At 37.7% G+C, this 12,904-nt stretch overlaps 1 protein-coding gene and 1 pseudogene across 2 annotated transcripts in view; one reads left to right on the forward strand and one right to left on the reverse strand.

Annotated features, from left to right (window-relative positions):
* The window catches only part of ZNF292 (zinc finger protein 292), an 88,229-nt gene that overhangs the window by 51,591 nt on the left and 23,734 nt on the right, over nt 1-12,904 (reverse strand). The window lies entirely within an intron of this gene.
* On the forward strand, nt 6,402-6,954 carry LOC114212978 (large ribosomal subunit protein uL11 pseudogene; annotated as a pseudogene).

The following is a 12,904-nucleotide window of genomic DNA, read 5'->3' on the forward strand; positions in this document are numbered from 1 at the left end:
CACTCTCCAACGCTGGAGATAGGGCCTGATTCTCTGATGCATAAAGCCGTGTGGAGGAAGGAAACTGTGTGAATAAAATCAGGGTTCTGTTAGGAAAGTGAGAGAGAAGCCAGTCTTACAGTTTGGTTGTCTATTGGTTTTTATGTCCACATACCCTCAAGAATGATGTGAATGTATGTGTGCATATATATGTATATTTATATATACATATAAACATATTTATATATCCATATAAACAAAGATAAAAGTCATTGGATCAGGTTTTGAGAGGTGTGAGGGGATAGTATAGAAGATAAGTCAGGGAAAGAAACTTAAAAGTTTTCCTGTAAGGCACCAAATTGCTTCCATTAATGAGTAAAGTATTAAATATGGCAAGAAAATATAAAACTGTGTTATATGAAGAATGACTGATGGAGCTAAGGATGCTTAGCCTGGACAATAACATTTACTGAATATTTACTACAGACTAGGCACTGTTCTGAGAGCTTTACATGTAATACCTATTAGCAATTAAATAAATTACAGTACTATATTAAAATTGGACAAACTGGGGTACAAAAAGATTAAAGTAACAACTCCACCACTACAGAGCTAGTTAAGGGGCAGAGAAGAGATTCAAACCCTAACAGCTTGACTTTAGAGTTTAAATTCTATGCTCTACATTTCTGGAGAAATTTCTGATTCACAGTCAAATTCACAAATTTGAAGGCCTGTCATGTAAGAGAAGAGTAAATTTTATTCTGTGTGGTCTCCCAAAACAAACCAGGACCACTAGGTTAAAGTTTGAAGGAGATAGATTTCTGCTTCCTCTGAGGCAGAGCCATCAAACAATCAGAGTTAACCAAAATAGGACAGGTTAGCCTCTTGGTACAAGAGGATCTACCACAGTTATTCAAGCAGGAGCAAGATGACTCTGAGCTCAGGATGCTGTAGGAGAGTCATATTCTGGAGACATTCTATCACGGTGGAAGAGACTACACTTACTGTGGTATGTGTGGGGGTGTCCTATAGCAGTGGTTCATAGAGGTTTTGATTGCTCTATTATTTATAAATTATTTAAATTAGCTTCTGATATTTAAAAACAAGTTTTTTAAAGGTGGGAGAGCGACAGAGGGAGAGGGAGAGAATCTCAAGCAGGCTCCACACCCAGCATGGAGCCTGAGGTGGGTTCAATCTCACAACCTAAGATCATGACCTGAGCTGAAATCAAGAGTTGGACGCTTAACCAGCTGAGCTACCCAGGAACCCCTAAAAATAAGTTTTCACTAAAATTTGGATTTCTGGCTTTTCTTTCTAAAAAATTTAGGAATTCTGGCAACTTTGGGCCCATATTCCACTACGACAACAACTGGCTGGAGCTGAGTGATAAGCCAAGGTCCTCGGACGTAAACTCTCTGGTTGCCACAAGCCTCAACTAGTTGTCTCCCTCTTTAAGAGACCTATTGCACCCCGACAAAGTATTTGTGGTTACAGCTTCTACTCTGTGGCATTATGGAGCAAACTTAGAGAAGAGAGAGAAACGTAAGTAAAAGAGGGGTTAACAGATCATGCTATAACAGGATCTCCAAAGCAGGGTTTTGCAACCTCTTTTTCCTTATCATCCCTTCCTAAGGAACCTTTTGATTTTTCTTCCCTAATCATCCCCTATCTCCAATGAAATTTTAATACCCAGATGTATCGTATACCTGTTTATGGGCCACAAACTATTATAATATTTAAGTTTTTCTCTTGAAGAGCCGATTTTCACCCCGTTGGGAATAAAAATGCACACTTTAACATTTTGGCTCTTAAACTTATTTCTCATTACCGAAGTCAGCAGAGACTGGAACATATATACTCTAGGGAGAAAGACAGTACAGATTAACTTCCAGCAGCTTCCTTTTGTTCCTCTAAGGATTATTAGGTGAGAAAACAAAAGAATTTTGAATAAAACCACAGTAGTGTGAAATTTAACGAGCATGAGGACTAACTCACATTATTGTCCCATGTAAAGCTGAGACTAGTGGAGCGTTGGATATGTTTATACTGTTATACTCATATTCAGTTCCAATTTATATCTAGGATTGTCTAGAGTAGAAGCCCTCAAAAGTTTTGACCTCATGAATCTTTATTCTCTTAAAAATTACTGGACATTGGGGAAAGTATGTGCTATGGTGAGCGCTGTGAATCGTGTAAGACTGATGAATCACAGACCTGTACCTCTGAAACAAATAATACATTATATGTTTAAAAAAAAAAGATAGCAGGAAGGGAAAAATGAAGAGGGGGAAATCGGAGGGGGAGACGAACCATGAGAGACGATGGACTCTGAGAAACAAACTGAGGGTTCTAGAGGGGAGGGGGGTGGGAGGATGGGTCAGCCTGGTGATGGGTATTAAAGAGGGCATGTACTGCACGGAGCACTGGGTGTTACAGGCAAACAATGAATCATGGAACACTACATCAAAAACTAATGATGTAATGTATGGTGATTAACATAACATTAAATAAAGTAAAATTTAAAAAAAAGTTAGAAACAAAAAAAATTACTGAGGATACCAAAGATTGTTTTTTATGTGGGTTATAACCATTGATACCATATTTGAAATGAAAACTAAGATTTTTAAACTATACATTTTTTTAAAAACACAATCCTTTTTTTTTTTTTTAAGATTTTATTTGACAGAGAGAGACACAGCAAGAGAGGGAACACAAGCAGGGGGAGTGGGAGAGGGAGAAGCAGGCTTCCCACAGAACAGGAAGTCTGATGCGGGGCTCGATCCCAGGACCCTGAGATCATGACCTGAGCCGAAGGCAGACACTTAACGACTGAGCCACCCAGGCACCCCTAAACTATACATTTTTTAATGGATTTTAAAAAACAACAACAAACCTATCACACGTTACTACAAATAAGGTATTTTTAGTGAAAAAACTTTCCAAAAAATTAGTAAAATGAATGCCATTATTTTACATTTTTCAAATTTCTTCAGTGTTTGACTTAGAGAAAAAGCATGATTCACCTATTTCTGCATTTAATTCTGTTGCCATATTCACACATCATGTAACCTCTGGAAGACTCCACTGTACACAAGTGAAAGAAGGCAAATAACATCTTATAGTTTTGACCCTTTGGACTCCCTGAGCATTTGGTGTGTAATGCTCTTTAAATTTCGAAGTTATTAAAATTTTAAGGTTTTGTGTAAAAATGGTGGACTGGATACACACATTTTTGCACCTTGCTCTCTCCAAATTTCACTAAAACAAATTTTTTAAAGTAGCAGGGGCGCCTGGGTGGCTCACTGCTCAGCGGGGAGTCTGCTTCCTTGTGCCCATGTGCACGCTCTCTCTCAAATAAAATTAAAATAATAAAGTAGCATAAGGCCACATAAACTAAGAAAATAGAAATGGAGGAAAGAGAAACAAAATTTTAAACACTAAAAAGCATATAAAAGAGTGGCACTCTCAAATTGACTCCTAAGGGGACTTTACATAAAGACACTAATGGGAGGAACACCAAAGGGCTCAAGAATTGGGAGCACTAGGCCTCTAGAAATGGGGGTCAAGGTGGGTCTAGGAAGAAGACTGGTTGAAAGTCTATTTAAGCGGTTAAGCCTCTCTGATATCCTAGTCCTTCTTCTACAGTTAGGTGACCCAAAGCTAGGAACTATTCCTCTCTTTTGCCAGCAGAAGCTATTCTGTAGAGAAGTTTTCTTTCTTTCTTTCCTTCCTTTTTTTTTTTTTTTAAGGTGTCTGTAAACAATTGAGGGGGGTATCTTTCTTTTATAACAAGCCATTAAGTCAACTTTACACACTGACTACAGAGGCAGCTCCCTTTCTCAAGTCCTCTTCCCAAAATCATTGTCAGACCCTCCAGAGGCTTTAGTGGAGTCTTTCTCTGGGAACTCAAGAGAAAAGACCCAAATATTCTGCAGGCTTTTCCCAGGAAAAAAAAAACCCAGCTAGGTTCCCTTATGGTGAAGACAACAAACGCCATTCAGGGGTTTGGAGCTTGAATCACTTTTTCAGTAGTACACCTTTAAATATGCACAGCCAAGGACCAACCAGACATTTGAAGAAAGCATCTAATAGTGAGAGATCAAAACAAACGGTAAAAAACAAAAACAAAAACAAAACCACACACAAACACAAACTAAAAAAAAAAAAACCAAAAACAACAACCCCCAAACAAGAAAGAAACCTGGAGGAAGCAGAGACTATGAGACTATGGGAGAAGACAAAATCCAAAAACTATCATTAATGTTCTCAAAGGTGAGAGAACATTTTAGACCTATGAACAAAACACTGTATCATATTTAGAAAAAAAGATTTAATTAAAAATAATAGCAGAAATGAAATCCTCAAAGAGCTTAAGACAAATTGAGGAAATGTCGCCAGCAAGTAAAATAAAAGGGATAGGAGAGAAAAGATAAGAAAATTTGGAGAACAGTGTTCAAGGCTCCACAGTTAAAACAGGAATACCAGAAAGTCAAAACAGAGAAATGGAAGGGAAGAAATCAAAGAACTAATTCAAGTGAATTTCCAAGAACCTAAGGACATGAATTTTAATGGAAAGACCCACTGAGTGCCCATCATAATTGCTGAAAGTAGACCTACACCAAGGTACTTTTTCATAAAATTTCAGAGCTCAAGGACAAAGAGGATCAAAATAAGCTTAAAGGAGGAAATAGCAGACTTCTCAAGAGCATCACTGAAGCCAAAGGAAAATGAAGCACTGTATTAAAAACTGAGGGGAAATTATTTCTATCCAACCATCTAAGTATTAAGACAGCAAAGTTATTTTCAGACATGCAAGTTCTCAAAAATTTCACCTTCTAAGCACATTTTTCTAGGATGCTACCGAAGGGGGAATTTTGCCACAATGAGAATAAAGCAGGAAAGAAGTGAGAATGATATCCAAGAAGGTAATCTAACAAAGAGAGAGGTGATGAAGATCCAAGAAGAAAGCTGTGTAACAGGCCTGAAGAATAACTGCAACCTAATGGTTCTAGCAGAAATTTCTCCAAGAGGAACTTGATAAACTACCTAATGTGCCTGAATAAGCTGAGAGGAGATTTACACAACTGAAGGAAGAGTTTGGATTCAATTAGCAATACATACACAGAAAATTCAGCTAAGGCAGTAAGTCTACAGAAAATGGCAAACAATTAGAGAATGAACATTCTTTACAAACACAAATAAAATATTTATAACAACTAACCACAAACCAGTCACACACACACACACAAAACACACAATTAATGTCATACATTTCATTCTTTGAACAAAGTGAAATAAAGTTAGAAACAATTATCAAAAGAATACCCTATAAGGAAAACTACAAACTTGAAAATCTTTAAATGTACTTCTAAATCATGACTAGAAGAATCATAATAGAAATCAGAGAATAATACTTGGACTTGAACTATAGCAAAACACAACATATCAAAATTTGTAGGATGCAGCTAAAGCAATCTAAAAAGGGAAATTTATAGATGCAAATGTTTATACTCCAACTTCTGCTATAGTTTTTTCTTAAAAAAAAAAAACAAAAACCCACACATTTGTTTCAACACAGTATGAGCAGGACATGAATTTCCCACTTGCTTATGTGTGATTTTTTTTGGTGAGAAACATCCGGTAAAAGCTGAAAACTGAACCCAGTTAGAACTGAGCTGTGCAGGAATATGCAAAATACACACAACTAAAAACACGTACCATCTATCTCAGTTCACCAGGTGTGTTGAACCACACTACACACACATGGTATTACACTTTCCGTCCAATGTCAGAGAACTCTCCTTCCACCACCTCACAGTAACTCGCAAGCTGTATCCCTTCTGACACCTATTTCCACAAGCAAACTTCAGGTCTTTTTCAAGGTCAAGTACCACATTCATTTTAGCACTTATGTATGTCTTAACCACTAAATGGATATAAAACAGTACCACTGTTTTTATAAGGTTCTCTGTGGGGGGAGGGGAGGGAGGTGGGCAGGTAGGGAGAGGGAAAAGGAGGGAGGGAAGGAGAGAAAAGGAAGGAGGAAGGAAAGGAGGGAGAGACATTAAATTTTTGAGTGTTGTGCCTCTAACCCCATTTTCTCCATAAAACCTGTGATTTTTGTTGTGCAATTCTGCACAAGGTGACTGCTAGGAAGACATACATTTCGATAAAGCAAAACTGACTGCATTAGAAAAGATATAATGAAAAGCACTTAGAGGGGATACTATTGGGACAAATACAGAAGTCTAAACATATACTGTAATTAGGTAGTATTAATGTGTCAATATTAAATCTCCCAAGTGTGATGACTGTCTTTGGCCTTAGGATATAAAAATATAAGGGGGACACTTTTGGCTTTCGGCTCGGGGAGGCAAAGGTGCAACTTTCTTCAGTCGTCCCGAATCCGGGTTCGTCCGACACCAGCCACCTCCGCCATGCCGCCTAAGTTCGACCCCAACGAGATCAAAGTCGTGTACCTGAGGTGCACCGGTGGCGAAGTCGGTGCCACGTCTGCCCTGGCCCCGAAGATAGGCCCGCTGGGTCTGTCTCCAAAAAAGGTTGGTGATGACATCGCCAAGGCAACCGGTGATTAGAAGGGTCTAAGGATTACGGTGAAACTGACCATTCAGAACAGACAGGCCCAGATTGAAGTGGTACCTTCTGCCTCTGCCCTGATTATCAAAGCCCTCAAGGAACCACCAAGAGACAGAAAGAAGCAGAAAAACATTAAGCACAGTGGAAATATCACTTTTGATGAGATTGTCAATATTGCCCGACAGATGCGACACCGATCTTTAGCGAGAGAACTCTCTGGAACCATTAAAGAGATCCTGGGGACTGCCCAGTCTGTGGGCTGCAATGTAGATGGCCGCCACCCTCATGACATCATAGATGACATCAACAGTGGTGCGCTGGAATGCCCGGCTAGTTAACTACAAAGGAAAATGTTTCAATAAAGGATCATTTGACAACCAGTGGGAAAAAAAAAAAAAATAAGGGGGACAATGTCATGATGCCTGCTAACTTTAAAAATCCAGGAAAAAGAAAAAAGAAAGTGTGAGACAAAGCAAATAGAGCAAAATGTTAACCAGCAAATCTTGTGAAAGGTATCCATTGTATTATTTTCTAATTTTTCTGTAATAAAAAAGATTTTTGTGATTATGCAGAAATTTGTGAAAACTAAGTAGCCAACTTAAACCAACTTAACTTAGACAATGAACAGAATAAACTCAAAGTACAATAATTTTTTAAAAGTAAAAAAAGTATAAGAAATAAATGAAATAGAAACTAAAGATACAAGAGAAAGGATCAACAACTCCAAACACTGGTCATTTGAAAAGATTAAAAAAGAAATCTTTTGATGAAATTTATCAAAAAAGACAAAGCACAAATACACAGAATTAGGAATGAAAAAGAGACCACCACTACAGAAGCAATACAATTTTTAAACTCTTAATACATTAAATAACTTTATTTCTTATTTGAAATGCTTAAAAATCTTTTTTTTTTTACATAATTGATTTTTAATGAAAAAGCTTAAAAATCTGAATGGGAAATATTTTAGAAAAAGTTTCTAAAACTATCTCAAAAAGTAGAAAGAGTCCTTTACCCACTAAAGAACCTGAATCCAGTTAAATAAAACAAATCACCAAATGATTCTTACAGGAAAATCCAGCAAACAATCTGTTAGAAAACAGATCATCTCTTTAGTATAGAAACTTTTGCAAAAAAGGAGAAAATGGAGGGAAAGAAAACTCTCCCAATTCATTGTTTGAGGCTACTAAACTTGAAAACTGGGCATACGTAGTATGAGAAAGGAAAATCACAGGCAATCTCACTTACAAGCAGAGATTTTAAAATCCTAAATGCTGGGCACCTGGGTGACTCAGTCGGTTAAGCGTCTGCCTTTGGCTCAGGAAATGATCTCAGCGTCCTGAGATGGAGCCCCACATTGGAGCCTGCTTCTCCCTCTCCCTCTGCCTGCTACTCCCCCTGCTTGTACTCTCTATCAAATAAATAAATAAAATCTTAAAAAAAACCTAAATGTTACTAAATCAAATCCTACAATAAACATTTAAAAATTTTATTTATTTTTTTTAAAGATTTTATTTATTTATTTGAGAGAGAGAATGAGAGAGAGAGCACGAGAGGGAAGAGGGTCAGAGGGAGAAGCAGACTCCCCGCTGAGCAGGGAGCCCGATGTGGGACTCGATCCCGGGACTCCAGGATCATGACCTGAGCCGAAGGCAGTCGCTTAACCAACTGAGCCACCCAGGCGCCCAAACATTTAAAAATTTTTAAAATATTTTGAAACAATCACAGAGTTACAGAAAAGTTGGAAATACAGTACAGAGAAAAATTTTCCCTGAACCATTTGGAAGTTAGTTGCCAATCTGATGCCCCATTGCCTTTAAATATTTGTGTGTATTTCCTACAAACAAGGACCTCCTATGTCAACAGACTATGACCATGAAAATCAGGAAATAAATATTGATAAGTTAATGCCATTTAATTCTCAGACACCATTCAAGTGTGCCAATTATCCCAATCATTCCTTGTAGAGAAAAGGATACAGTTCAGAACCATGCGATGTATTTAGTTATCAGTTAGGACCATTATACTATCAAAGATTATGGGCCAGTTATTTTGCAGAATGTCCCTTAATTTGGGTTTGGTATTTTCCTGTAATTGTATTCATGTTATGCATTTTAGCAGGAATACCACAGAAGTGACAGGGATTTCTTCTCATTGTATCGCACTGTATTAAGTGGTACCTGATTTCAGTCTGTCCCATTAGGACATTCCTTTTGATCACTTGATTAAAGCAGGGTCTGCCCTCCTTCTGGGTTCTGACTTAGCATGCTGGAATTGGCTCTCTCTCTAGGTAATTCCCCCCTCCCCCAACCACCCTTCTCCTTCTGCTTAGGCTCTGACAGAAATGCCCCTCTGCAGAAATGCACCCCTCACCCTGGTCTGGCTGTGAAGCCCCACCTCAGGCTGCTCCCTTCCCCCTTCATGGATGCTCTCTCCTCATTACACTTGGTTTCTAAATCTCCACACACAGCCATGTGAGCCACCTCCCTATGGAGCATACGTCATCCTAACTGGGCCCTGACTCCTGCCCCACTGAGCTGCTACTCTGTGCAGACACCCTCCTTGCCCAGTCTGGGCTCTGACACTCACTGTGGGTCAATGCAGCACCCCTGCTCCCATCCCCAGATTACCTACTTCACCCTAAGTAATGGATTAAAGATAAGGACTGAGTTATTTGGGAAGGAAAGAATGGCTACAATGTATTTTAAAAAAGTATTCTGGACCCAGTAGGATTTATCCTAGCAATACGAGGACAGTTTGAAATTAGAAAAATCTATTTACTAATTTACCATAATAATAGATTTATTTTTTTTAAAGATTTTATTTCTTTATTTGAGAGAGAGAATGAGATAGAGAGAAAGCACGAGAAGGGGGAGTCAGAGGGAGAAGCAGACTCCCTGCTGAGCAGGGAGCCCGATGGGGGACTCGATCCCGGGACTCCAGGATCATGACCTGAGCCGAAGGCAGTTGCTTAACCAACTGAGCCACCCAGGCTCCCATAATAATAGATTTAAAGGGGACACTATATGATTATTTCAATAATTACTCAAAAAAGAACATATAAAAATGCAACCCATTCAAAGTAAAGAAAAAAAAACCCTTCTTTGCAACAACGAATAAAAGGAAAGCTCCTCAACATAACTGAGGGTATTCAGTAAAACCCACAGCAAATCTCATACTTACAGGTGAAATGTTAAAAATATTTCCCTTTAAAGTGAGAAACCAAATAAAAATGCCTGCTATCATTGCTTCTATTCAACATTGTAGGGCTAATCAGTGTAGTAAGAAAAAAAGTTTAAGTAATAAAGGCTGGATAGGAAAAAAAATATCATTTATCGGGGCGCCTGGGTGGCTCAGTCAGTTAAGTGACTGACTCTTGGTTTCTGCTCACGTCAAGATCTCAGAGTCCTGAGAATACAAAATGGGAAAAGTAATACTTTAAAACTGTAAGAAGAAAACATAAGAAGAGACTATCTCAAGGGAAAAAGAAGGACTTCTTAAATAAGACACAAAGTACAAAACCATAAAGGAAGACAATGACAACGGCAGCAACATTAAAATTCAAAACTTCTGTTCATCAAAACCCCACAAAAAATCAAATGAAAAGCCACGAACTGGGAAGAAATATTTGCAACCCATATTCCCAAAGAATACTTATTAATATATTCATTAACATAAAAATAACTCTTACAAATCAGTTAAAAAAAAAAAAGAAACACACACACAATCCAACTGAAATGCACCAAGGATAGAAACAATTAGCTAGATGGCTAATCCAGTGTAAAGATAAAATTGTGATCAACTAAAATCCCAGGTAGACTTTGGGGTAAAAGGTACCTCTGACTAGAATTGGTAAAAGTGAAATGTTAAAATCATTTCCCTTTAAAGCCTGAAACAAAACAAAAATGACTGCTACCACTGTTTCTATTCAACACCATAGGACTAATAAGTGCAATTCAAAGAAGAGATGAAAGTAATAAAGACTGGAAAGGAAAAATAAAAATGTCATTACGGCGGACAATGCAAATACATAAGAGATCCAAGAGAATTCCAACTACCAAGCTTGTTAGAAGTCTGACTTAAAGAACTGATGTTCATCTACATCACTTAAACTCCTAAGTCCACCTCTGTATTTCAGGTTTGAGAGCTTTCCATCACTGTATTTTCTTCTGAGGATGCTACTTTTATACACCTTTCTCCTAAACAGCAAGAATTCAGGAGAGTCTCTTACTTAAAATGAAATCCAAGATCATTTTATGATCTTACTTCAATATAGATGCTATAAACACTCTCCAGAGTTTCTCAGACTCCAAGGCCTACTTTCTTTGCAGCACTTGGGTGGCATGAACATCATGATCTCCAATTTCCTATTCCCTATCCTGACATAGCCCAGTTCTTGTAGAGTATATCCTTTGCAATAAGGAAGGCGTACACATGCAACCAGATCAGTTTCTTGGTGTAGAGGGTGTCAATACTGGATCAATATGAACATGTTTGATACTAAACTATTCACAATGCTCACAAGTGACTAACTTCCTATGAAACTCGATGTAATGGAAGTAGTGAAAAAAAAATGCTTACTACATAACCTAGAGTAGGAATGTTTTTAGATCCCATCCAATGAACTAATTCTCATAATGCTAGTTATTTCTGTACATAGGGCACCCTAAAAAGGACAATTCTGACTTTGTATTTATATTCCAAGACCCGTAAGGGCATATGTCCAGCAGACCTGTACCTTTATATCATGATTCCAGTAGTCAAACAGTCATAGGGAAGGGAAGCATATGGCTCAAGTCTAGAGGGATGACTTTATTCCAACATAGAGCTAAATGCCACATGGGAGGTCCAAAATCCCGCAGGGAGAAAAAACAAACAAACAAACACCCTCTACACAGAATTTAACCCTAGTATATCCAGGAACCTACAAACCCATTTGCACATAACCATATTCAAAGAAGCAGAGTCAAGATACCATAAATAACAACAGCATGAGTTTCAATCTGAACTTGCTGGGGCTCAGCCAGAAAAGGTACCAGAGTCTACTGGGTATGTCTATCATGGGCCAATGCCACATATATGATATCCCCACTGCTATGGACTGAATACATGTGTCCCTCAAAATTCATATGTTGAAATACTAACTCCCAAGATGATGGTATTAGGAGGTGGGGCCTCTGAGAATTGATTAGGTCTCTTGAGGATACCCTCATGAATTTGAGTGTGCCCTTATAAAAGAGGTTCAAGAAAACTCCTTTGCCCTTTCCACCATGTGAGAAACAGCAAGAAGGCGCCATCTATGAACTGCAAGTAGGCTCTCACCAGACACTGATTCTGCCAGTGCCCTGATCCTGGATTCTCCAACCTGAACTGTGAGAAATGAATTTCTGTTGTTTTTAAGCTACACAGTTTATGGTATTTTTGTTATAGAAGCCCAAATGGACTAGTATACTTACCTTAGAACATGAAATACAACTGCAGGTAGCCCAGCTTAAAAGATGCTCAATTTCTTTCATTTCTGTAACTTTTAGTAACTATCCTGGATGGTAATAAAATTAATTAGAAACCAGTTTTCCCCTAGTCAGTTTCATTATACTCAATGATCCACAAGGAGCTTTGATTAAAAACAAATTAAAAAGTTACTTCTTCCCAGGAAAAATGTTAATCAACATAACCTGAGCTATGACGGGATGTGATCCATTCTCAACATAACAAATGGTACTGGTACAATTGGATATTCACATGCATAAAAAGGAAATGAGACATTTACATCACATATAAAACTTAACTCAAAATGGACCATACTTAAATGAAGAGCCAAACCTATAAAACTCCTAGAAGAAAATGTAGGATAAAATCTTAGTGACAAAGGGTTAGGATAAGAGTTCATAGATACAACACTAAAAGTGTTATCTATAAAAAGGAACAGCTGAATTGGATTTTATCAAAATTAAAAATTTTGCACTTCAAAAAATGCCATTAAAAAATGAAAAGACACATATTCAGTAAAGTTGCAAGGTATGAAACCAAAATAGAAAAATCAGTTGCATTTCCATATACTAATAACGTTATCTGAAAAAAAATTAAGAAAACAATCCCACTGACAATAGCATCAAAAACAGTAAAGTACTTAGGAATAAATTTAACCAAGAAGGTGACCTGTACCCTGAAAACTGTAAGACATCAATTAAAGAAATGGCAGAAGATATAGTTTTCCCTTGTTATCTGAAAGTTCGTTTTATGCTACTAGGCTTTTACTAAAGACCTACATTAGTACCTGTTTTCACTAACTGAAAGAACTCTGAAGACGATTTTTGCTTTTATGAAA

This window comes from Eumetopias jubatus, unplaced genomic scaffold, assembly GCF_037043125.1.
Source record: "Eumetopias jubatus isolate StellerSeaLion01/CBP00866 unplaced genomic scaffold, mEumJub1_p1.0 scaffold_6, whole genome shotgun sequence".
NCBI classification, from domain to species: Eukaryota; Metazoa; Chordata; class Mammalia; order Carnivora; family Otariidae; genus Eumetopias; species Eumetopias jubatus.